The sequence below is a fragment of the Ambystoma mexicanum genome, chromosome 8 (genome assembly GCF_040938575.1).
Source record: "Ambystoma mexicanum isolate Mex_15411 chromosome 8, UKY_AmexF1_1, whole genome shotgun sequence".
NCBI classification, from domain to species: Eukaryota; Metazoa; Chordata; class Amphibia; order Caudata; family Ambystomatidae; genus Ambystoma; species Ambystoma mexicanum.
Window position 1 is genome coordinate 301,644,569 of NC_090929.1, and position 26,051 is coordinate 301,670,619.

The window sequence follows — 26,051 nt, forward strand, 5'->3', positions numbered from 1 at the left end:
CAGCGACAGTTATCAGACGTCCATAATTAAAAGGTTAGCCAAGACATTAGAGACGACGCGCATATGGCATCAACGCAACTCACAGACCCTTCATGGCTAGAGACATCTGCCCAAGTATTTTGCCTAATCCACTAGCAAAAGAAATCGAAACCTGCAGAATTAACCAGTGGAATACAGCATTCGTCTACAGGGTACGACACCCAAAATGGCTGGAATCTAAAGCTAGAGGACGAGAAAACAGGTATTTCAGTAAAAAGAGACGAGACTAGTTCACGTGTAATATTAGCGTGGTCAAATGCACTATTTTACTACGATAAAAAGTATCGGACACAATTACATAGAAGAAAGCTACGTGTAATGTTATACATGACCATGCCACACGGTCAACTCACTCAAAGAAAAAGGCATGCACATTTCCAAGACAACCCTTCGCAGCAAGAGCCATACAGAAAATAAATATATGTATAGACTGCTACACAAACCCCACAATGCTGTGAATCTCCAGAAGGCAGACAGCAGCTGAATGGGGTTTCAGCTTTCACAGGGAGGCCCTTGCATATCAGGCTGCTCTCGAACACCCACCCCGATTTAATCTCAATCATAAAAGGCCTATCTTTATAAACAAACCAAGCCTCACTGTGACAGCAGGAAGCAGGTTGGAAGCTACACTAGGTTAGTGATTAACCAGGATGGCACCTTTCTAGTCTAACACCATTCCAACACAGGCTTGAACTCGCAGTACAGGATGACCGACCGTGCTACATACCATGGGAATGGCATTTCCTGAACACGATCCCTGCAGGTTCCTCGGAACGTTGCTGCATTTCCTTAAGGACCCCGTCTTCAGGCCTACAACTCGTCCCTCTGTCACACGTCCACAGTTTCATCAGGCAGCTCCTTAGTCATATCCAAGCATATATGAACAGCAAGAGAAGCAAGTGGCATTAGAAAAGCTGTGCTTTATGAATTCAACAGAATTCACAAGCCATATGATTTCATCGAGCATGGGCGAACTCGACAGTATTTTAAAATTGGATACTTCAGATTGTGTGGCTGAAGGTGCACACAGTGAGCTCTGAACTCTGGTTTGGCAAACATTGCAGGTAGAAAAGCCATGCCACTGGAAGCACTGAAGTTCGGAATGAAACCAATAGCTGTTTTCAAGATTATTGGAAGACATGGTGCTTGTGGCTAAGCCTTTATGCATGTTTGGATATGCAAACATGCAGCGCCACAGTAGCATTTTAGGCCATGGCCAATATACCAAATGCGTGCATTTCAAAGCTCCCTCTGAACATGGTTTGTCTGTAGCTCTGACAAAAAACTTCTGCTCTGCAGGAGTACACGGTTGAATAGAGGCTGAACCGCCTAGTCAGCCGTCACTACTAAAAACCAATTGTGATCCCAATCAAAAATATGAAACGGGCACGGTCAAGAGATGTACCTCCTTTGCCTTTTGTGGTAACGTGGACCGAGGGCAGGCTATGCTTTTCCAAGAGTGGTGTGAATGTAGCGTCAGTAGCAACCCAAAAAACAATAGCACAAAAGACAACAAAAAAGGAATATTCAATCAAAGTTTTATTTTAAAAAAAGATATATACTTTAAACGCTCCATATGCAACAACTGTACAATTAAACAAAACCACACCCCAATGGAATATGTAGAACATGGATATAAAGGCACTTTGGGTACTGTAGCAGGGGTGAAGAGCAAGACACTGCAATAATGTCACTTTAAAAGTGTGTTTCCGAAAATAACGTGCAAAAGGGTGGGTCAGTCTAGGGCTCCAAATGAGTGTGAAAGGGAGTTGGGCCTCTCAAAAGTACGTTGTGTTCTTGGTAGTTCAAAATACTCTTACTGGGTTTCTCAGCGCTGTGCTTTCGGAGTGAACGAGGTTCAAATGCAGTGAGTCAACCAGGCAGCGAGCCAGCGGCAAGTTGCGATCAATGCGAGGCTCTGTTCGATGCTGGATCGTGTGTGCAAACATCCTTAAAGTTTGAGGTGCAGTTTGAAAATGTGCAACTATTCAAACCGCTGCATCGGTGAGCATCTTGTTTGAGCAGGAACAGCATTAGACTGTTCACCGCAAATTCACGCGACAGTAGTTTGGCACTTTTCTTCACCCTCAAAGACAGCACTTCGAGTCCTGAAGGGATCGAAAGCATTTAACACAGTCGACTCTAGCTCGAGAACTCTTTGAAGTGGCAGAATAAAGGAACCCAGCTGCTTTACAATCTCTGGTGCTTTGAGTCCCAATCCAAGGGCACAGGGACACAATGAGCCCTTTGCCTCCTTACTCCTAAATTGGGTACCGGAACAACTGGCAGAATGCAGGTCTTGGTCCATCAGTAGTCACCCCAATGTTCACCGGGGATGGCTAGGGGACAGATCTTGACCCTGGCTTGGAACACCCGTCTTCCCAACTGGCAGAGTACTTTGGAAAGGACTGCTATCCCAACAGGGTCCAAACAAATTTGTCAACACTTGCAAGTCCAAGATGAATCAAGGAAGTAATGGAGAACCATTCCTTATAAAGTAAAATGGCACAGGGGAAAGGATATCAAGCCTGCTGTAAGGGGTTCAATCTTTGTTGCTGTGACAAGTGACCCTTGCCTTCTCTTGCATCATATTCTTAGTGTTCTGTGAGCCACACAGAAAAACAAAATGGTGAAACCTTCCATCAGTTCTTTTTTTTCTCTGTCTGGCAACTCCAACACCCTTTCCTAAGGCTGCAGCTTCAAAGTCGCCTTGGTATGCAACACCCTGGTGTGAGGCTGGTCTTTGTTATAGGTGTGCCTCTTTGAAGCACGGTTCCAAGGAGCTATTCTGCTGACAGTTTCCTGGACTGTGACTCAGTGTGCGAGCAGTGTGTCTCGTGTAGTATTGCTCAAAGTTGCTTCAGTGGGTACTTTTTCTATTACCAAGACAAAGAACTCTGCAGTCCTCTCGATTTCCAGTTAAATCGCCGAAAATTCCTTCAAAAACACAGCGCATGCAGAGCGCTGCGCGGTGTGCGAACAGTGTGTGTCTTGTGTCTAGTGGATGGTGAGGGGGGGGGGAGTGAAGAACCCTCTATGATGGTGCAGTAAGCCTGCTTTGCATTGACTTTACACCCAAGCGGGCTAGCAAGCCTTACACAGTTACACTTTCTGTGCAATATAAGGAATGAGCCCCTTTCTTGGCAGGCTTTGAAAAATTGCCTAAACAGTGAATTTACTACTTCCATTTGTGCTAATTGATCAGTGACCCAATCTGCGGCTGCAACTGCAGAGTTTTACTCTTTGAACAGCGGCGCGCTGTATTCTGGGTTCCTGCAATTGCGTGCCTGCGGAGCTGTGCCCTTTGAGCAGCCGTGCAATTTAATGGAACAGTGGCATCGAATGCAGCATCTGATCTTTGATTTGAGTGGAAGCGATTATTAACTCGCGTTTATAACCGCATAGCGGTGAGCTAACCGTCCGGACGGCCGTACGAACGGTGTTCGTGAGCTATCGCGTAAATCACAAGGGGCTTCAGATCTAAATTGAGCACCTGTAACCTGGTGATCTCCACTGTTCACCGTTCATCCAACTTACAAGGCTGCGGAATTCCAGGGTATCCTTCATTCCCAAGAGACACTGTGTGAGTGAACAGTTCATGACAGCGGTAACATATCATTGAAAACGGGTATGCCGGCTAACACAAAAATATCCAGTACCTCAGTGGTATTGAAATCAACGGCATGAAGACCATCACCTGCGATTGCAGTTAAACGTAAAATGTTAGGCCTGGCGCGCTCTGCCCATAAGGCTTGCGCTGGTGACATCCGGGATTTTTGCAGACCATGCACTAATCAAGGTGGAAGCTTTCAAAAGTGCGATACAAGACAAGATGATATTGAAAAGAACACAAGTGGCACCGGAGCAACCCTTCAATATATCAATTTCTGAGACACATAATTACAGCTGAGGGGTTACGGGTCACACCTCCTAGGCAATTGCCGCCTCCCGAGTTTTCGAAGATGTAAGGAATGACTGTTTGCAATCAATCATAGTGCCAGCACTGGAGTCTTCTGACTCAAGAAATTTGGCGACTGAACCAATTGTGACAATTCCCGATAGCCTGAGTTAGATCCAGAGGCTCCCTTTGATGAGAGCATTTCGATTGTGGGATGTTCTGACCCACTAGGCTCTGCCCTGCAACATCACTGTGTGCTGCTTTCATCAGAAACAGGATGGCCGCCAAAAAGCTCTATGCGCTAAAAATCTTAGAAGTGCGCAGGGAAACCTGAAAAATAGGCTGCCAATTAATTTTGACTGTGTCAGTGGTGGAACCGGAGACCACACTACCAAAACCTGTCATTGGGCTGCCCATAGAGCGAAATGGAATTACCTGAAAAGGCAGGGCAGCATTGCCAGAAAAACACAGAAGTGCTTTAAAATCCGTTTTTCCTTGGCTGTTAAAACTGCCAAGGTTCCCAAACATCAGAAAAGATCCAACATCCTTGGTGGGTGTTAAACATCACTTTATTCAAAGAATCCACCCAAGCACAATGTCAGGAGAAGCACATTTCATCACAAGAAAATCGACATTCAAAAAGGTGTTTGCCTAGAAAAATCTGTCAGAAATGGGCACACTACCACCGCTCGCCTGTGTCAGAGCTGTCATTTACTTATACTGTTAGTTAAACTTGTTAGTTAAACTTGTACATTAAGATCAAATTGTGGAAAAGAAGAGACTTGCCATCAAAAGCAATATAGGTTGCTACAATTCAATCTCTATGTTTGAAAAAGTCTGGAATGATGAGATCTGTGGGTATATTTGTAGAAAATATAAGTTTATTTAGAAAAGACAATTTTAAACAAGGGATTTTAAAAGTGAACTAATGTTGGCCACAGTACTTCAAAGGCACATTCCACAGTTTGCCCCACACAAAGGCATCTTCCCCCTGCTCTCTGCTCAGGAACTGTCACTGAGTTGTTAATGGAGGTGGGAGGAGATTTTGGTCTGTTGCTCTGAGGAGAGACAAAAGACTCCCTTGACTGAAAAGATATGCAGATTCAACTGTCAACAGAAAACAACTGCCAGCAGGAAGAGAGCCTGGGAGTGCTCTGGACCCAGCCTGACCTTTTTCTACTTAATGTTACAGGAGACCCGGGCTCCAGAGGCAGCAGCACCGGGGCTATTATGCCCCCACTTTGGAGAGCCATATTCATGGTTTTCCCCCCTCCCCCAATTGTGGATAAGATTTGTGTTTGGAGGGGAGTTGGTTCCTGGTCTCCTGAATGAAACACTTTGCCATTACTACAATAACCAGAATCCTTTGAGACTGAAATTGAAAAAAGTAATTAGCAACACCTGAAAAGGAACACAGCTAACATAGCCTCCCTGATGAGAGTTTGAGACTTGAAAGTACTTGGAGGAGTATAACTAACTATTGTGCTTTGGAACTGTAGCAGTTGGGATTTAACCCTGGTAATTTTTGAACATTGTTGGGACTATTTGCATCTGGGATTCAGCCCTGTTATTATTTTTTGAACTGTGTTGGGATTCAACCCTGTTATTACTTACATCAGGATTAAATGACTTGGAACCAGAATGCGCGCCTGACCACCTTTTTCTACTTAAACCTTGGGAGCGGGACCAGACAGATGTGTATCTTGACCCACAAGAAAATATCTTTTTGAACAAGACTCGCAGAGAACTGAAAAATGTGTACAAATCTGTAAATATAGTGTTAAAATGAAATTTTTGCTCACAGTTTGAAACTACTCTGAACTCTCTGCCATGTTCAGAGACAGGACTACCAAAATGATGTAGCAATTGCGATAATGCTAGAAATATGAAACTTCACAGGATTATGCCCAGATGTCATGCGCATTTATGGAGAAAAATGTGGACATATCTGACACTGGGTACTCTACCAAAAGCGCAAAAAACTGTCAATGTTGAACCGAAGCTCGCACTAAAATGAAACTCGGACGGATACGTGCTCTACTAAATCAGTGATGTGAATATGTATTGTTAGCAAGTTGGTGATATTGTAAATATTTGTGAAAAATAGATTTACTGTACTGAAACAAAGGGGAGGTACGCCCTGGATTGTAAAATGCAGCGTCACTATGACACTAGATTTCCTTCTCAAATCAGGAGAGGGGAAATACTTGAACCAATAGGATTCGTAGAGGGTGTGCTTAGTATAATTCAGCCTACCCACCCCTTTGGGAAATACATAAATAGGGACAGTTTAGGACTTAGACACACAGATTCACCCATCAACTAACTTACTGGCGAAGCACTCTGCAGGAGAACCCAGATCCAAGACTCCAGAACTTTGAAAGCAGAGAAGCTTGTGGCTTCATAGACTCCCTAGTGTAAAGGAATTCCTGTTTGTAATTTCAAAAGGCATCTTTCATTTGAAAACTGACTCTTTCTGAGAACAATTGACCTTTACTAAAACCTTCATAACTTCTGAACCGTACATGCTAGAAACGAAATTTAAATGTCAGATTGAAGCCAACATCCCCAGCTTTCCAACAAACCCAACACCCCACTTCTTATAGTTTACCCGCAATCGCGTTTCTCGCATGCTGAAAAGTTTGCTGCAAATTCGCTTTTGGCTCAATTTCATCACATGTAAAACAGCTATTCTTTGCATCTGACCTCAGAATTCAGTTTCCAATCTGCTAGTTATTCAATCATCATTGCTAGTCTTTACCTGAAACTATACTAAGCGGCACCCACTAGTTTTGAATCCAATTTAGAGAATTAAATTCATTTTTCAGTGTTTTTCCCCATTCATTCAAAAACATTTGACCTGTTATGAAATCATTCCCGTTTCTCTCTGCTTGCTGGGGGGGGGGGGGGGGGTAGAGAACTGGGATTGAAACTGTAATGGTTGAGATTGTATATTCCTGAAACCTGTTTTCTCTCCTATCTCTATATTGCATATTAGGGGGGATTGAGTAGTATCAGGGGGAAAGTGACATTGCATTTGATTGAACCACATCAAGTATTATTCCGTGCTGCATTATTTTTCTTATCCATACTCATTCTGATTAAAGAGATTGTTGTGATATCACCCAATGGTAAAGAAATATATATACAAAAAATAAATCTTTTAACTTTGCAAAACAGCCTGATTCCAGGTTCAGTGAGTCCTGGGGGATTCAAAGAGAGGGGCGTGATATAAGGGTACATTATTCAGAAATAAAAACTTAGACAAAAATATATAATTAAGGGTTCCAACTGTGCATCACACGCTAGGCATTGACTTTGGCGGAGTGCCGGGTTGAAATCACTTACACTATAATAGCATCATCCTCTCTTATTGACTATGACACTAATAGCCTTTACCAGTGAACAAGCCTTTTTGAAAACTGTGCACCCCTGTCCATCTCCCAGCCAAACAGAAATGGGTCGGCAACTTATAACAATCGGGAGATAGGTTGCCTGCCGATAGCGTCACCAATTCAATCACAGATAGTCGTATTGTCAATAACCTTGAATGCAATGCATAGGACTATTGTATCCCTTACAAAACTGTTTGACACACTGTAGGGAAAAATTACAACAAAAAAAAGAGTAAACAAATTGATCAAATTGCAGTTTGGATGAATGATATTGTAAATGGCAACAGAATAATGAAAGTGTGAATGTGGTACGACAATGACCAAGGAGGCAATTGATGTATCAATGATAGAAGCGTGAGTCTGAGTGTGATTCCCGAGATTAACAGTCATTGGTCCAGTTAAATGTTACAAAGGGAAAACACCCTGCAGGCACCAATTGTGAAGATATCACAACATAGCGATACAGATGACACAATTGGGGTCCAAGGCAACTTACAACCTGTTTGATAATAACATCAGAAATAAAGCTCGGGACAAGTCCACAAACAAAAAGAAAAGTACAAATCAGAAGGGGCTTCCTCCTCGAGCTCAATGTGGTATCAAACAATTTGAAAAGAGAATTACATCTGGAAACAAACAGCTTTAGCGACTCGTGCAGTGCTATCCAAATAAAAGTTTGGCCGCAAAAAAAGTGACACAATACAGGAAAGAAACTTTGGTGAGCGATTACTCTCCTCTAAATGAATTGGTCTCTGCGATCACGAACAAACAGAAAACTACCTTACCTGCAACTAAAAATCTTACAATCAATTTGGCTGACACTGAGGAGCTGCCCGAGAGGGCCCTAAAGGTGGTTCCTACTGCTGATAATGAGCAACTGGAGCAGGCTAGAATTCTTTGTGATAAATCAATCGAAAAATATGTTAAATTGCAACAAGAAAGAGCTGGCTCAACTGTATTGTCACAAACGAGGCCTAACTTGGATGTTGGGCTCGAAGTGAGTGAGAGAAACACTAGGCTTCAGACAAGTGCACCTTGCAAACAGTTGAACCCAGTGGTCTCTGTGACCAACAACTTAGTGGCAAATAATATTGCCAAAGATACCACTGAAAACCAACATGCAATGTATAATCTTGAAGTAAACAGACTTGCTATAGAACAGACAATTGCCTCAAAAAAGGTAGGGTTACCAAATTGAGGCGATACGAGGGCCGCCTCCAACAACTGCGAATGAGCAAAAACCTCCTATAGTATATACAAGGAGATTTGCCCCTCGGCGACCATCAATACACAGGTCTCCTCAAAATCAAATGTGTTGTTACCCAGCACACCAGCAGTACATGGTCACTACAAGTGCCGGAAAAGCAAGTAAAAGATGATACGAATAGAAAAATTGCACAAGCGGTAGAAAAGTACCTTGACGCAAATCAACTTACTGCATCTCACATGACTAAACATATCAACCAAGCAGAATTTACACACCGACTCAGCCAACGATAATAAATCCAATGCTTTATTCACAGACAATGACAAAAAAGCTATCTTCAATAACCGCACAGAAAAGGACTCAGTTCAGTTGTCTAAATCGATGCAGAATTGGAATAAGAGCCATCAACTTATCCTAAAATGCTGTGCGGCCGCTTACATGCTTATGTTCTTAACAGAACAAGCATTTTGGCCACCTGCAAAAGACATTGGAAGCTTGCAAGAGATACGTTCTCCCGATACCAAACAGGTGGAATTTCTTAATGATGATAATCTGTCTATTGTGCGCTTATGGATGCAGTCAAATGTAGTGTGCAATGTCTTATGGCAGGCTCATATGTAATTATTTGAATTGGGCTTTGTGCTGGCGCAGGACGCAACGTCTCCCGATAATGGTGGTGATCTGAAATTTAGTGCGAGTTGCAACCCCACATCAAGAGACAAACAAATGTTTGACCAAGAGAAGTGTAGACTAACGAGAAGGGAACAACTCACACAGTATAAGCCTTATAGTGAGGTTTATGAATATCCATCATAACTCGCATCAACAACCCAGTCACGTGTTACATCTGTAGCAAGTTGGAACACGTGTGGGTTTACACATCTAATGGGCAGTAGTGTGGACTTCCTTGCTGAATGGGACCTACTAATATTTCAAGAAACATGGTTAGCTGAAAAACCCATCTAGGAAAAACATTCCATCATCTTACATCCAGCAAAAGCCTCTGCCCACGGCAGACCATCGTCGGGGCTGCTGGTCGCAATTAAGAATCATAAAAAACTGGCAAATTATAGCATGGGAAGCTCCTAATTTATACTTGCAAATGATTAAGGTGGCTCACCCAGGAGGCACGATTGCAATCGTATATTGCAACACGATGGACATATCCGATGATCAGTTTTTCTCTGACTTAGAACAGCTCTTAAACAATGCCGTGTTGGTACCTGAAATCAATAACACAATCTTAGCGGGGATCTAAATATGCAATGAATCAGACATAATAGCCACAAGATTGCATCAACTATTAGAAAGTGGCTGTCCTTAATGAAGGAAAGAAATTTCATTATGTGTCATGGATCCCTACAAGGAGACATACCTGCTGCAAACACCTGGCAGAGGACGACCAGTGCCTCAATTATAGACTATATGTCGACCAAAAGACTTAACCAAGCAACACATTTCAATGTGCAAGAACAACTGCACAGCGATCATGAGTTGCTGAGTTTTCAATGGTCTTTAGACTATTCCTTTAAGGAACACACCACTCAGATTCCAGCAGCCTCAGACTGTAAACAACGCCTGAACGTAATTTTCTTGGAATGTCCCTGCTTTAATATCACTCAATAGAAGCCTAGAGAGATTATTCTAACAAAATAGAATCTAATAAATCAATGTCTTTTTTACATCTGTATCAAATACATTCTCAGACACCCACAGACACTTACTTTAAACCTAGGCATGAATTTGATGCAGAAGTGCAAAAGTGGAAAGCTAGTTTGCGACATACAAAGAGAATGATTGCAGCCTCATCAGCTACCAATAAAAAGGAGGCTATTAAGACCGCACAATGTAAATATAGGAATCAGGTAGGAGCTCAAAGCCCAACTATTACAAGTGGATGGGGAAGCAATTTTGCCATCCATCTGCAAAAAAAAAAAAACACACAGCCCAGATTTGGTCCTTGATAAATATAGCCAATCACACAACCCAAAAATCTGTAGAAATAAATGGCGTGCATGAGATTCAATGGATTCTGTATTACTCTGAGATGTATGCACTACCATCTGTAAATGAAGGTGAAACCATTACCGAGCTGTCCAATTATAAGGGATTAGATATCTTGGAAGATATTATACATTGCATTACCAAATTAATTCCTGTGCACCGGACCCTGATGGGCTGAACAATTACATGTTCAAAAAACATCCTGACATATGGGCACGGATCTTCTAGAATATCTTTAGTCAGATAATAAAAACCAATTGTAGGCTACATTGGCCCACTTAACAGAATGTCGCCAAAACCAAGCTGCATTTGCACAGAAACAACAAAATGGTTGTGCTGGCTCCTGTAAGATGGAACAAGGGGACAGACTGAGGGAACGTGCCCGTGTGTTCTGACATAAACCGATGGAATAAAGTGAAAAAGCAGCATTGCCTTGCTGCAAGCCCAAAATCATCATTAAAAAGGTAACTTTTCACCTTTAAAAATGCTGCTCTGACGCCATTTCCATCTATTTTTCCTTAAACCACCGATATTAATAAGGCCCTGCCATTCCCAGTATCTCTCAGTGTGCTTCAGAAAAACCAGGCATGATTTCTGAATGAGAGGCCCGGTCAAATAAACTGAGAAAAATCCACAAAGAGCTTCACTTTTCCTGCACGGGAAAACGCGTTCATTTTCTCTACAATGTATCAAAGCTCAGTAGTTCAATGAAACTTCAGCTATCTGAGCCATGTACATTTCAAGGCATCTCAGCTTCAAACACAACTCTGCATACAAGCAAGACAGTGTGGGAATCCAGAGAGCGATCCAAAATCAAATTTAAAAAGAAATTCCAGCGTTTCACCGCACATGAAAAATGGGCTTTGCAAACTCAAGGAGAGAAAGGCCCGTTTTAAAGTAAACTATTGAATGAAAGCCTGCCATAATATAGCAATGTGAAGGGGTTGTTGCTAGGGAAAATACACACATGGGTTATTTTATTCAACTGGCTTATTCAGGACCAAATAATAAAGTAAAACAGACTATATTGGCTGGATTTTCAAAGTTTCAAAAGGAAAATAGGTTTCTGCCTGGGGTGGATGCTACCAATAGAAGGGCCTCTCAGCAGATGCTAACACATCAGTGATCATCATTAGGTTGGAAAGAATCTAGTCTAGGCTGAACCCACTGACTCTACCAGGACAAGGAAGTAATAAGTGGGGAGGGGGCAATTAACCTTCAATCAAGCTGAAAACCCCCACCTTGCTCTGGAAGAAATGACAGTTGGTGGCAGCTGAAGAAGGAAATGGTCCAGTGACAGACAAAGGACTGCCATTTGCGTCAAAAGACTATTTATGAATAAAAATGTTAAGACTTATCTTTGCAGCAAGACTATGTAAAAATTTCACAGTTTAAAAGTGCTTTTATGGGCTTCAGTTAAGACATGGTAGAATTTACTGACCCCGTGGGAATCAACATGACAAAGAATCAGGGATTACAAGGAAAGTATCCATGCCGCCAATGCAAATTTTCATACTTGCATTCCTTACGATAATCCACACGTGAATAAAGTTATGGAATTTTAGGGCGAATCGTTCATCCTCAAAATTACCGAAAAGTATTAGAAGGGTGAAACAATGTCTCACGGATTGCAGAGTTGGAGTGCTATGCTCTACATAAAATATGTAACCTGTGTATAAAATTTTCTAAGTGATTTCAATTGTATAAATGTACCGTTTGTGGCAAAAATTGGATTTTGGCTAAAATAACTGGGAGGTTTTTGAACATTGTAAAACTCATCATAAATCCACCCGCCTGCTTTAAAAACCAAACAGGTGAGAGTGAGGCAGAGACCAGCACCCCTCGCCAATCCAATAGTTTAGAGGCGTGCTTAGCTAAAACTGTCCAGCCATGTACTTTGATGATGTCACTATGCATTATAAATAAGAGTCCCTGACAAGACTCTAGACATGCACTCTTCCTGAAGTTCCTGCGCTGCGTTCCTGTTCCATTCATCCAGATTCCAGACCCCACTACAAGGCCAAAGCATTGCTGACCCTACTCCAGAGTCCCTGCAAAACCCAAGCATTGCTGATCCTATTCCCTGCAAGGCTTCAATTCTGAAAACCCACTAGTGCCCCATTAAAAAGGGGAAAGCTGTGGTATTCTTTTGGGAAGCATCCTGAATCAGCCTGGCTTACTGCCCACTAATTGCTGCCCACTAACCGCTTGTCCACTGACTGCATCCAGAGATACCTGTGCCATCCAGTGACTAGAATTCCCATCTAGTGACCCAACCTACTCAGCTGTCTTTTGCCCAGCTGCCCTTTGCCAGGCGCGCTGCCATGTGGTGACCAGAACCTACTCACAGTACAAAAATCCCAAAACTAAAAGTGGACTGTGAGTATAATCCCTACCCCATAGAAACCCATAACCTATCTTGTCTTGCCTTTGTGCTTGTCCCACTCTCTAAGCCATCCTATCCTGATCGCTTGTTAAAACTGTTAGAAATATCTGTGCACCCTGCCAGTGACTTTCTAAAGGGCTAGCGCCATTTCTTTTCAATTTTGTCTTGTGTAATACTAGATCCATTAGTCCTATTTCGAGTGATCACACTGGTTTCCACCAGGGTTGGGTGCTGGGGTGACAGGGTTAAATTCACAAATAAACCATGGATCTTATTGTGTCCATCTTTGGTGGTCTAGTCTGAATACTAGAGTTTATAGGAAAAAACTGTTCTTGTCACAACTTATTTCCTTTCCTATTGCACGGCTTTATTTTACTCAAAGCGCACCTTTTTATATTTTGCATAGCTCATCCAGTTTCATAGCTAGAGACCTATTTTCAACTCTAGACTGTCCCTGTGAGCTATATCTATCCCCCAACCCACTCCAAATCAGAGTATTTCACTATTTATTTTATTAAAAACCGTTTGGGTAATTTAAAACAGGAATTAAGAAAATGCAACTTTTACACGTGTCATATGGCTGCAACATGTTTTAAATTTTCCATTCATTTTCAAATTATATGCCCTTAGTAATCCATTGCTAGTGATTGTTAGTGTCTATGCATTGTTGCTTTAATGAGAAATTGTATTTACCTTAGAGTTGTAACCGCACATTCATTATTTGTCCATTTCCGAGTGTCATTTCATAACATTGCAAGGGGTTTAGAATCCATTTTCCACTCTTATTTGGTAAGGGAAGGTCAGATCTTGATTCCGTTTTCTGCCTCTTATTCCCGATTACCTTGCTGTGTGTTTCTATCGATTCAGAATTGATTATTTGTGGGTTGAGGGAACATTGCAGGGGGAAATCCTAACTTGGGGGCTATCTTTCCTAAATCAAACGGTGCTCCTATTCCCTGTTTTGTATATGTTCCACTCGAAGGTTAAACCAAGTGTATTGCTTACATCCTCAATGTAATTATCACCCGTTGGTGATTGCTCCCCCATTTAAAATGTTTTATGATTTCTTGTGAACTTTAAAATCAATAAATATTGCATTTTACCAACCAGCCTGGTTCATGGTCCATTGTGACCCGGGTTATTTGAAAAGGGATGCGATAAGAGTTGTGTACCATCGCAAATTGAATCTGCATAAAATAAGGCAAAAAGCATCTCAGTTGTGTGCTATATAGTAGGCCGGGATTAAAGTGTGCGTCGCCAGATTGAAATCCTTAACACAATACAATTCCCTGTACATGGCGACGCTCAGTCATAGTTCCCATCTTTAAGAGAGGCGATCGGTCAAATGCGGCTAACTATAGACTGATCGCCCTACTCAATGCACCTGGTAAAATATTCTCCAGGTTCATCCTCAGAGATTTTAATAAATGGACAGTTGACTATTTTCTATGCGATCCGTTTCAAAATGGATTTATCCCTGGTTTGGGCAAGTCTGAACTTGTTAACGTTGACATCCATTATTTCACATCATGCCATCTTGAAACAGCCTCTATACTTGGTCATTGTTGACCTAAATGCCGCTTTCGAAATTGATTTGTCAGGGCTGCCCGCCATACATAGTTTCCCGCAATAGAGAACTACATCACGATAACATCATTCAAGTGAGACCGTCATTGGATGGCAAATCATCCAGTCCAATTAAAACATTTAGAGCGCTGAGGCAGGGGTGTACCCTGGCCTCGGCACTCTTCAATTTCTTTATTTCAGACATTGGAGGTGCTTTTGAGAACATTATCACTGATTCCCCAAGTTGAACAATCAAGTCATAACAGCTTTATTATATGCAGATGACAGTGTTTATTGCTAAAACACGGAAAGGCCTCCAGAAACTATTAGATGCCTTAGATGTGTATGTCCAGGAAAATATACTTACCAGAAATTTAAATAAAACAAAAGTGATGCAATATAACAAGAAAATATAAGACGTAAAATCACATGTTATGTTACTTGGCATTTATATAGCGCCTTATGTATAATTGGTATGATCTTAAAGCGCTGGTAGGTTGAACGCCCTCGGGAACCGCAGTTCAGTCAGTAGAGTGTAGTATGGTGCGTGGGCGTACCGGATAGGTGTGCAGCTGGTGTGGTTGTTGCACAATAGCTGCTTCTTAGCGGTAGTTGTGGTGCTGACGAAATCAGTTGGATGTGTTCAGTCTGGAGGGTGGACACCTAGTCTGAGTTCTGGCTGCGTTAAGCCTGAGGAGACGCTTAAGCTAGCCGGAATGTGCTTAGATAGCTGTGTTTTATTAGGATTTTGTGGAGTTCGTGGGGTCATATTATGAAAACAGCTAGACCATATGTGTCATAGTACAGCTGTGTTCTAATTGAATGTGATGGTGTATAGGGGAGAGTAAGCAAAGCAGTGTGATATGGTAGTTCTCACTAAAGCGCCTGTGATTAAGCACGAGAGAAGGACAGGCGGCGTGCAATAGGCACAATTTCAAGTTTAACAATACCACAGTTCCGCTATTAGGCACGATTTCAAGATTCAGCTATGCCACAGTGACGCCATTAGGCACACTTCCTGAATTCAACTATACCACAGTGACGCTATTAGGCACACTTTCTAAGTTCAAACTTTGGCAATTCTGGTCAAGGAGAATGGACTATAAATGTGCTTTCTGCAAGTGGTTTGTTGGGTGGTTTTCCCTTTACCCATAAAGGTTTGTTCCTCAATCGGCAATGGCCACTCATAACAGGTTTTGTCATCCATGGTCCAAAAACACTGGCATTTGTTTCATGGGTCTCAGACATGTTTCAGCCTGGTCAACCGTAGTTCAAGTCAGAGTGTCGTATGGTGCGTGTGCACACTGGATGTGTGCAGCTGGTGTGGTTGTTGCATGATAGCTGCTTCTTAGCGGTAGGTGTGGTGCTGAGGAAAATCGGTTGGATGTGTTCAGTCTGGCGGGTGGACACCCAGACTAAGTTCTGGCTTCGTTAGGCCTGAGGAGACGCCTAAGCTAGCCGGCATGTGCTCAGCTAGCTGTGTTTTATTAGGATGATTAGGAGTTTGTGGGATCATGTTACTATGAGAACAGCTAGGCCGAATGTGTCACAGTATAGCTGTGTTCTAGTTGAATGATCGTGTATAGGAGAGAGTGAGCGTAGTGGTGTGATATGGTGGTTATCACTAAAGTGCTTCTGACCAAGCACGAGAGCAGGACATCGGGCGTACATAACCGCATATGTATATAAAGTGACATCCAATCCATCCCAAGCCCACACTCCTCCCCTCCCCTCCCCTCCCCTCCATCCCCACACTCCTCCCCTCCCCTCCCCTCCAAGCCCACACTCCTCCCCTCCAAGCCCACACTCCTCCCCTCCAAGCCCACACTCCTCCCCCTCCAAGCCCACACTCCTCCCCCTCCAAGCCCACACTCCATCCCCTCCAAGCCCACACTCCATCCCCTCCAAGCCCACACTCATCCCCCTCCAAGCCCACACTCATCCCCCTCCAAGCCCACACTCATCCCCCTCCAAGCCCACACTCATCCCCCTCCAAGCCCACACTCATCCCCCTCCAAGCCCACACTCATCCCCCTCCAAGCCCACACTCATCCCCCTCCAAGCCCACACTCATCCCCCTCCAAGCCCACACTCATCCCCTCCAAGCCCACACTCATCCCCTCCAAGCCCACACTCATCCCCTCCAAGCCCACACTCATCCCCTCCAAGCCCACACTCATCCCCTCCAAGCCGATTCATCCCCTCCAAGCCGATTCATCCCCTCCAAGCCGATTCATCCCCTCCAAGCCGATTCATCCCCTCCAAGCCGATTCATCCCCTCCATTCATCCACTCCAAGCCGATTCATCCACTCCCTCCATCTATTCCATCCTACTTCTATCTATCTAATTCAACTTTAGCACAGTGACGCTATTAGGCACACTCAATGAAGATGGGAACACTTTCTAAATTCAACTAAGACAGTGACGCTATTAGGCACACTCAATGTGAATGTTGTAAATTTTTAAGGACATCTGCACCGCGCACCATAACCACCGGAGTGGTCCCCTGGCGCTCCGGCAGCTCTGAAAAAGGAAAGGGGGTGAGTTACTGGGAATAACCCGGAAAAGTGCAAGAGAGCAGTGATGTGCTGTTGGCAGCCTCAGCCCGGTGGGTCCGTTGACTGGGCTTGGGGTGCTTTACAGTCGATAGTCACCGTGTGCTACTCAGGGGTGAAATTGTTAGTGGATCGGTTAGTTGGCATTGCTGTCCTTGCAATTATGTCTAGGTGTGATGCTTGCTATCATTCACTATTCCATCTGAGTGTGGCACTTGCTAATCTTCAATATCCTATCTAGATGCGAGGCAGGCTAGTGATCATGATTCCATCTACTTGTGGCACTTAGAAACATTCACAGTTTCATTTAAGTGTGGCGCATGCTAACATTTAAATTAATTTTTCTGTCTAGATGCGACGCAGACTAAAGTTAAGAATTCCATCCAAGTGTGGCACTAGTTAACATTGGCAAGTAAGTGTGTAATGCAATGCAACATTTACAGTACAGCCATTAATAGATTTAAGCTGGTGGTCACAAATCTCTCCAAGTATGCATGGTGTAAGTCTATGGCAGTCTACGTTATGGAAACGTAAGGTAGAGTGGCTGGGGCTTTCTGGAGTAGAGTAATTGCTCTACACCCCACCCATGTCACACTTAGTTTATTTTGGTGTCTGTTGACTGATGGTTTCATTGGCTTCCCCTGCTGACACCTGCAGACACGGCTTGGAGCAGCCAATGTAGGAGCCGCCCTTTGCCTTGGGGTCCTTAGCCGTAGGGGCTGGCATGCAGAGGGCTGCCCTGGGAAGGTCAGTTATGACCAGGTGAATGTACCAATCAGGGGAGGTGGGTGGTACTTGGAAAAAGCCAGACACAAAGGACTACAGGCTGCACCCTCTGGATGCAGCCCAGCACAGAAAAACAGGCTCAGAAGCCACACACTAGGCAAGCACACCAGATTAGCACACAGTGCTCACCAAAAAATATAAATACATATATGAACAAATGTAAACAAAATCTTTGTTTTTGAAAAAACTCACCACTCCAATCGAGTGCATAAAGCAGCCCTAAAATGTATTACAATCATTGTGAAACTACTCACTCAGAATCAACCAGCCCCTAAAGATGCTTCCAGACTAGATTCCTGACACATGGCAATCCACAAAGCAAATGGTATTTATACTACAGTGATGCTATTAGGCACACTTTCTAGATTCAACTTTAGCAACTACACCACAGTTACGTTATGAGGCACGCTTTCCAAGTTAAAACTTTGGCACGGTGACACCATTAGGCAGATTTTCTAGATTCAACTTTAGTACAGTGATGCCAGTTACGTACACTTTCTAGATTCAGCTCTAGCACAGTGATGTTAATTAGGCAGACTATCAAAACCGCTGTACCACAGTTACGCTACTAGGCACACTTTCTAAGTGCAACAATACCACAGAAACAACATTAGGCACACTTTCTAAGTTCAGCTATACCACAGTGACGCTATTAGGCATACCTTCTCAGTTCAACTATACCATACAAGTAAGAGTAGTAGGGCTTTCTGGCGTGAAGTGATTGATTCAGTCTCCATCCTTGCCACACTTACGTTTTGGTCGGAGCTGGTTGACGGCAGTCTACTGCCTTCTTGCAAATCATATTGGTCAATCTAGCCCCATGGCGGACGTGATTATACAACACCTTCCAGGCTATGGGTCGTATTACGTAAATGAAGACCCTACATCATGCGGGTCTATCGCCCAATCGCATTAATCATGATGCCAAGATTTACACAAAAATTGTTCCAACTGAGTGGAACATCTACTCCTGCAACCAACTGATCCTGACCAATTCAGATTAATAAAACAGTGACAAACGTTAGATAAAACAAGGGTGTGTCACCTGATAGAGAAGATAAGGAACAAGTTACTTACCTGTAACTTTTGTTCTCCAGGATGGGTCTGGCATCGATTCACATGCTCAAGAATATTCCGTCAGGCTGGGAATCCTCAGTAAAAGAAAAAATTGTTTCAGTTTTGTTTCCAAACTGTCCTTCTCCTATAAACCAATCACTGAGCTCCTGGTCATACTGCTTTTGGTGGTTTAGCAGGGGCACAAAATTGGAATGTACACAACGGTATACCCATTTAGGCACTGTCGATGCGACTCTGAAGTCTATAAACTAACTTTAAAAGAGAAATTAACAACATCGATTTCTCATGCCAGAATAATTTAAGCAAAGGCAAATAAACGTTATCCCCAGCGATCAGCTACTTTTCACAAAAAGTAACACCTATTTTTCTGTACACAAACCAAAATAGTGCTTCCTGAAAGTGTGTGGGTTAAACTGGAAGGTAAATACTGGCGTACTGTATCACAACTACCATTGTGTGTTCCTACGCCTTAGATTCTTCACAAACTCTGGCTAATCTCTCTGTAAGCACGCAACCAATGGCAACTGATAGCCATGTTTAGGACGTGTATTTTGGCGCTGCAATCAACCATGGTACTAGGCAAACAGGCTAATTATATTTATCTTCTAAAGACAAATACATTTCGAAATGCTGTAACGTGGTAAAGCAAGCTCTAGTTTTTGCAGATATATCACTTAGTTCTGAACCAAAATTCAATGAGAGTCAAAACAAAACTTTGAGAGTGATTGGAGGCGGACCAGAGCTAAATGGAAAACCCGTTATCACCAAAAGATACAGCCATGAAGAACAGCATATATTGAAATATCCGGCTGAGTCTCAGAGGTGACTATGCGCCTGCACTTCAATTTATGGTCCACCAAAGTAGTAACACCATCTGAGAATATTTGTCGGTTTTGCAAGAGCATCTGTGAAAGAAACCTTGCGGCATTTAATAGTTGAATGTGTTGCCTTATCAGAACAGAGATGTAGACAATTTAAACCAGCAATGGCCAGATACTGTGAAGTTATACCACATCTTCTATGGCAAATGGTTCACTCAGGGTTCTTAACACATCTGAGTATTAGAACCATTAACTTTTTACATCAGCTGGAACTTAAAGAGCACTAAAGGAAGTCAATACGTACTGGTTATTAACCCTCGAATCACTATTCAATTTTTAGAGTTATTGTGAAATAATTATGAGAATTTATATTAAGTTTAACATTTTTATCAAATGAAAATGAATGTGTTAAGCTGTGAAATGTATGATTTTATGTACTAAATGTGTTTTGTATTGTAAAGTTGACTTGGTTCAGCTAAATCAACAAGCAAAAAAACAAAAAAAGACTGGAGGAGCGGTGTTACCGAGCATCCCCAATGATAAACATGGATTGCCTTCTTGGCATTTGTCTTGCTTGCAAGATGGGCAGTTTGGCAGTGACTCCACATGACCTTTACACAGCTGAACTGAGCTCTGTTAAGGATTTCAAAAGGCACAGTACACTCCAGACCAGGACCCTTTCTACTGGCCGGGGAGGCATCGCACAATCAAAATACTTTTATTTTATTTATTAGGAATTCAATTTGAGAAGGCACCCAACCCATTTCACACCCACCTTTGTAAACACCCCGGGTCACAATGGACCATGAACCAAACCAGTGTGTAAGAATACAATATTGATTTTTAAATTCCAATGAAAATTACACAAATTTAATATAGGTCAGCAATCACCAGTGTGATAATTACACTGTAATTTGATAGAATACAATTATTTTGACCTGGTTACATAAGATATACACAATTGAATACAGGCAAGATTATTTTTTTGGAAGGTATTTTCTGATTGCACGACAGTTAACATTTCCACCTGCAACGCTCGCTCAAACCTCTGTTAACCGAATTGTGCGGGTAGAAGAGAGTAGCAAGGAGTGAGATATATTAGGCAACAAACGGTACGCAAATCCGATCTTCCCCCTTTGAATGAGAGGCAAAATCGGATTGAAAACCTTTGAAAATTGAGCAAAATAGCACTCGGAAGAACAAGTTACTTTCTTACCGGGTAACGTTCTTTTGATGGGATGTTCCACCGACGTATTCCACATCTTTGACATTGATTACCACAGCTGTGCTTGTTGGGAAAACTTACAGCGTAGGCGCCCTGCGTCGTTGTAGTCAATACTTTCCCTAGAGGACCTCCTCCAACAACCAACATCACCAGATGTTCTATGTAGGACGCACAACGCCCGTAGCCGCAGTTGTAGTTGTAGTTTTTTCCCACAGAACATGTGGCACCAATCTTCTGCCAGCCCTACCACAGACAGCCTTGCGGAAATGGAAGCTGCTATCGCAAAAGAAATTCTGTAGCGGGGCAGGTAGGGAGGGTACGGTGACGGCCATAGTCCTTGGCCTGGGGACTCAGGGCCTCGCCACAGTGCTCCTGCAAGGCCCAAATCATGTCCCCCTCAGCGGTCCTGGAGCCAGTCCTGGTGCCTTTGGCCATATGAGCCTGGCCTTTGGCGCCAGGCTCATATGGCAGATGGAGTTTCCATTGGGGAATGGACCAACATGACTGCCCCTACAAGTTTCATTTCGGAACTGAACCATGCAGTCTAGCATCTAGGGCGTGGTCCGCCCCGAGGCACCTGGGATACCTGTAGGCTATTTAAGCCACTCCCGCGTTGAAGCACGTGCTTCGCGTTGTACTGCACTCGCAACGTGATGTTCACCGAGACCTGCTCGCAGCTTTCCAGGCCTGCATCTACAAGGGAGAAGAACACCACCATTATTCTTCCTTACCTGTTCTGCAATCCAGCTCCTCGATTGCTCCGGAGTCTTGCCTGGAGCCCGTCTTCACCAGCAAGCAACATCCTAGGGAGATGAAAAGAAGAGGACAACTTAGTAAGCGTTCGTCTCCCGATTCCATCGCCTTTCAGACTCATGCTTACCTATTGAAGCTCTCTTGGAATTGGACAACGGTCCAGACACCTTCCACTCTGCGTTCCACTTCCATCTGGCAGCACTTCTTCCAGGAACTTCGCGGCGACCTGCAAGGGAAGAATAACTCGGGTTATCCCGATTCTAAAGACCCTCATAGCGCCGCGCTCTGCGCATTCACTTACCTTCGAGCACCGCCCGCCCCATCAGCTCGACGTCTTCATCATCCCTTCTGCACCTACGAGAGAAGGAGAGGATTAACAGGGCAACTACTATTTCGGACACACTCTCTTTAAAGACTAAAGACTTACCTCAAGAACGGAGTCGCAGAAGGACTGGACTCACGGGCCCACGCCAGTGAAGTAACTTGGCTGTAAGGTGCCCAGACTTGACGCGCCCCTGCACAGAACAGCAGGATGGCGAGCGCACCTTATCGAAATACAAGCTGAGGAAGACTCTAAGCGGGTCGCTAGGGGAGCAAAAGGGAGGTGGACCCCGAGAGAGGGTGATTGTGGCTAATAACAGAACTCATGTCTTCCAGAACAGATCCACGGCAGAGCGAGTCCCCAGGGGAGGTGGATCCATCTCAGAAGCGATCCAGTCCAGTCGGGTGGCGTCTCTGGATACAAGGTGAGCATTACAGGTACGATGTGGAATACGTCAGAGGAACATCCCATCGAAAGAACGTTACCAGGTAAGAACGAAACTTGTTCTTTGAGGGGATTGTGTCCTCTGACATATTCCACATCTTTGACAGACTCCCAAACCAGTGCCAATGTAAGGAGGTGGGAAAAGAATTTTGAAAATTTACAATGCCTAATCAAATTGCAGAATAGAGGACTGCCTTGCCAAAGGCCAAATCTTGCCCATGGAGTGTGTCCAGGGAATAATGTTTCACAGAAGTATGGACAGAGGTCCAAGTGGCCACTTCGAAAATATTGCGAATCGGAACACCCCTCTGTTGTGCAGTGGAGGCAGCCATACCCCTAGTAGAATGGGCCCATAAACCTACAGGAGGGTCCTTCCCCACCAAACGATAACATTCAGAGATCGTCAAAATTATCCATCTAGACAAGGTCTGCTTAGAAAAAGCCTGATCTAAACGCCTTCCAGCGTAACCAATTAAGAGCTGCTCGTCCACTCTGACCCGGGACATCCGTGAGAGATAGAAACTCGAAGCTCTCCTAGGATCCAACCTATGGAGCCTCTCCTCTTCCTTACCAGGATTTGAAGGAGGAAGGAATGCTGGAAAAATTATCTTCTGGCTCAGATGGAATTCCAAAACAACCTTCGGAAGAAAGGAAGGCCGTACCCTCAGGACAACCCTGTCCTTATGGAACACAGTGAAGGGTGGTTTGGCGGAAAGTGCCTGCAACTCACTCACTGTGTGTGCGGAAGTAACCACAACTAAAAATACAGTTTTAAAAGACAGCAGTCTCAACGGACAAGAACGTAAGGGCTCAACGGAGCTCCCATTAGGAACTTTAAAAACCAAATTGAAATCCCATCTCGGCACCTGGAAAGGTGACAGTGGAACTACATGAGTTAGCCCTTTTAGAAACTGAGAAATCAAAAGGAATTTTAAAATAAGAACATTCCTCAGACAAGCGCTTAAATATGGACAGCGCCGCCAGGTACCCCTTAATGGGACCCACATTCAGGCCCTTGTGGGCTAAAGAAAGCAAAAAAGACAAAACCAAAGGAATCTAACATTGAAAAGAATCCACATTCTGTCCCCTGCACCAGTCGCAGAACTTCCTCCAACGGTACAGGGATTTCGTTGCGGGCCTTCTGGCCAAAAGCAACACCTCCATCACATCCTCAGGGAGGTCCCAATCCTTATATCTCAGCTTTTCAGATACCAAGCATGAAGGTTGAGAGACTTGACCTCTGGATGGAGAACTCAACCCCCTGCCCGTGAGAGCAGATCGCCTCGGTAGGGAAGACGATGTGGAGCGCAGATGGACATGTCAAGAAGGTCCGGGTACCACGCTCTCCTGGCCCATGCCGGAGCAATGAGGATCATCCACGAACCGAACCTCTGCAACCTCCGCAACAACTGCAGAATGACGGGGACTGGAGGGAACGCGTACAGCAGTGGGAAGGACCACTCCGAACGCGTCCCCTAAGGCTCCTCTTGGAGGAAATTCCTGTGAGCAGAATGTTTCGCACTTCTGGTTGACACTGGTGGGGAATAGATCCACTTGTGGGGTTCCCCAAAGGGCGAAGATCTCCAAAAGAACTTCCTGAGCCAGCTCCCACTCACGAGACAGTGCTCTGCCTGAGCGTCCACCCCCGCGTTTTCGTCTCCGGCCAGATGAACTGCCGAGATCGAAATTTCCTGCTGGATGGCCCAGAACCAGAGCTGCATCGCCTCTCTGCACAGTGGGAGTGACCCTGCGTCCCCCACTTTTTGTTGAGGTAGTGCATGGCCACTGAATTGTCCTTCATAATCAGGAAATTCTTCCCCCGCACAGACAGCAGAAAAGCCTTCAGGGCTAGCCTGACAGCCTGCAGCTCTAACAGATTGATGTGGAGTATGGAGTCCGATGGAGAGCAACGACCGCCGACTGTCAGCCCATTGGCATGAGCTCCCAAACCCGTGAGGGATGCGTCCATCACGATAGTCACCTCTGGCCATGGTTGCCAAAACGGAGCCCCTTTGAACAGATTTCCTTTGACGGCCCACCACAGAAGGTCCTGGACGACCGAGGGCGGAATCTGAACGGAGTCTGACATCCTGCCGGAAAACTGCGGCCACTGCATGTTGAGTGCCCACTGCAGAGATCTCATCCGCAGCCTGGCCTCTGGCACCAGTAGAATGCAGGATGCCATGAGGCCGAGCAATCTCGAACGCCGGGAGACTCTGGGCACGTTGAAATTTGTCCACCATCTGCAGAATGTGGTAAGCCCTCACCTGGGGAGGCAAACACTGCCACAGGGAGGTGTCTAGAACTGCTCTGATGTACTGGAGCCGCTGGGTAGGTGTCACATGGGACTTCTTTAAATTGAGGGAGAAGCCCAGCTAGTGAAGGGAGTGGCAGGTGAAGGACAGATGATCCAGGACTTGCTCTGGAGAATGCACCCTGATCAACCAATCGTCCAGGTAGGGGTAGACTTGAATCCCCCCTTTCCTGAGATACGCTGCCACCATCAGCTTGGTGAAGACCCTCAGGGCCGAGGTCAATCCGAACGGCAGGACCCGAAACTGAAAATGCGAGTCGCGAACCTCAGGTACTTCCTGTGCTTTGGATGAATTGGCACATGAAAGTAAGCATCCTTGAGGTCTAGAGACACCAGCCAATCTTGTAGTTGAAGGGCCTGGAGGACTTGAGAAAGAGTTACCATCTTCAACTTGTCCTTCCTAAGGAGCTTGTTCAGCCCATGCAAGTCCATGATGGGTCTCAATCCCCAGTCATTTTTTGGGATCAAAAAATAAGGGGAATACCATGCCTTGTTCCTCTCCGCTACAGGCACCAGTTCTAGGGTGCCTTTCTCCAGCAGGGATAGGATTTCCTGCACAAGGAGCGGATCTGGACACTTCAAAAAGAGCTTCCCCGGTGGATTGTCTTGAGGCCTCTGCTGAAAGGGGAGACAGTAGCCGTGGGTTATGATCTTCAGAAGCCACACATCTAAAGTAATGGCATGCCATTCTCCAAGATGCTGCGTCAGTCTGCCCCCAACAGGCGAACCATGGCACATGGCCTCATAACTGAGCAGCTGTGGCAGTGCCTGATGGCAAAGGCAACTACCCGAGCAGCTTTGGCACCTCGAGTACCTTGCTTTCCACCTCTGGTACTCCTACGGTGGACCCTTTGACTGGCAGCTCCTCTCGATCTATCAAAGGAAGAGTAGTACCGAAAGGAACCTCCCCTCCATTGCTGTCCCCTAGGACGAAGGGTGGAGGTTGTCGTACTGCAGCGTTCAAAGACTTTGCTGCCGCTTTGGAGGTCTGCAACCTCTCGTCAACCTTGCTGCCAAAAAGATGTTCACCATCAAAGGGCATGTTGAGGAGCCGGATTTCACATCCAGAGCTAACCCCGACTTCTGCAACCCCGCAAACCTGCACATCACGGTGCTCGCAGCCATGGACCGGCTGACACAGTCTGCCATGTCCAGACCTGACTGAACGGATTCACACACGACATCCTTGCAGTCTTGCACGAGGGATAGAAAACCATCCCGTTCCTCCCCTTCGGCAATGTGTTCAGCCGCCAAAGAC

At 44.5% G+C, this 26,051-nt stretch overlaps 1 protein-coding gene across 11 annotated transcripts in view; it reads right to left on the minus strand.

Annotated features, from left to right (window-relative positions):
• Window positions 1-26,051, minus strand: part of EHMT1 (euchromatic histone lysine methyltransferase 1) — a 2,375,011-nt gene that overhangs the window by 2,001,842 nt on the left and 347,118 nt on the right. The window contains exon 1 of one of the 11 annotated variants that reach the window (XM_069609704.1): window positions 9,660-9,739. The exons of the other annotated variants lie outside the window; for them this stretch is intronic. The gene's annotated coding sequence lies outside the window, so the exon portion shown is untranslated. Of the gene's footprint in view, window positions 1-9,659; window positions 9,740-26,051 lie in introns of those variants that run through there. 11 annotated transcript variants of the gene reach the window in all.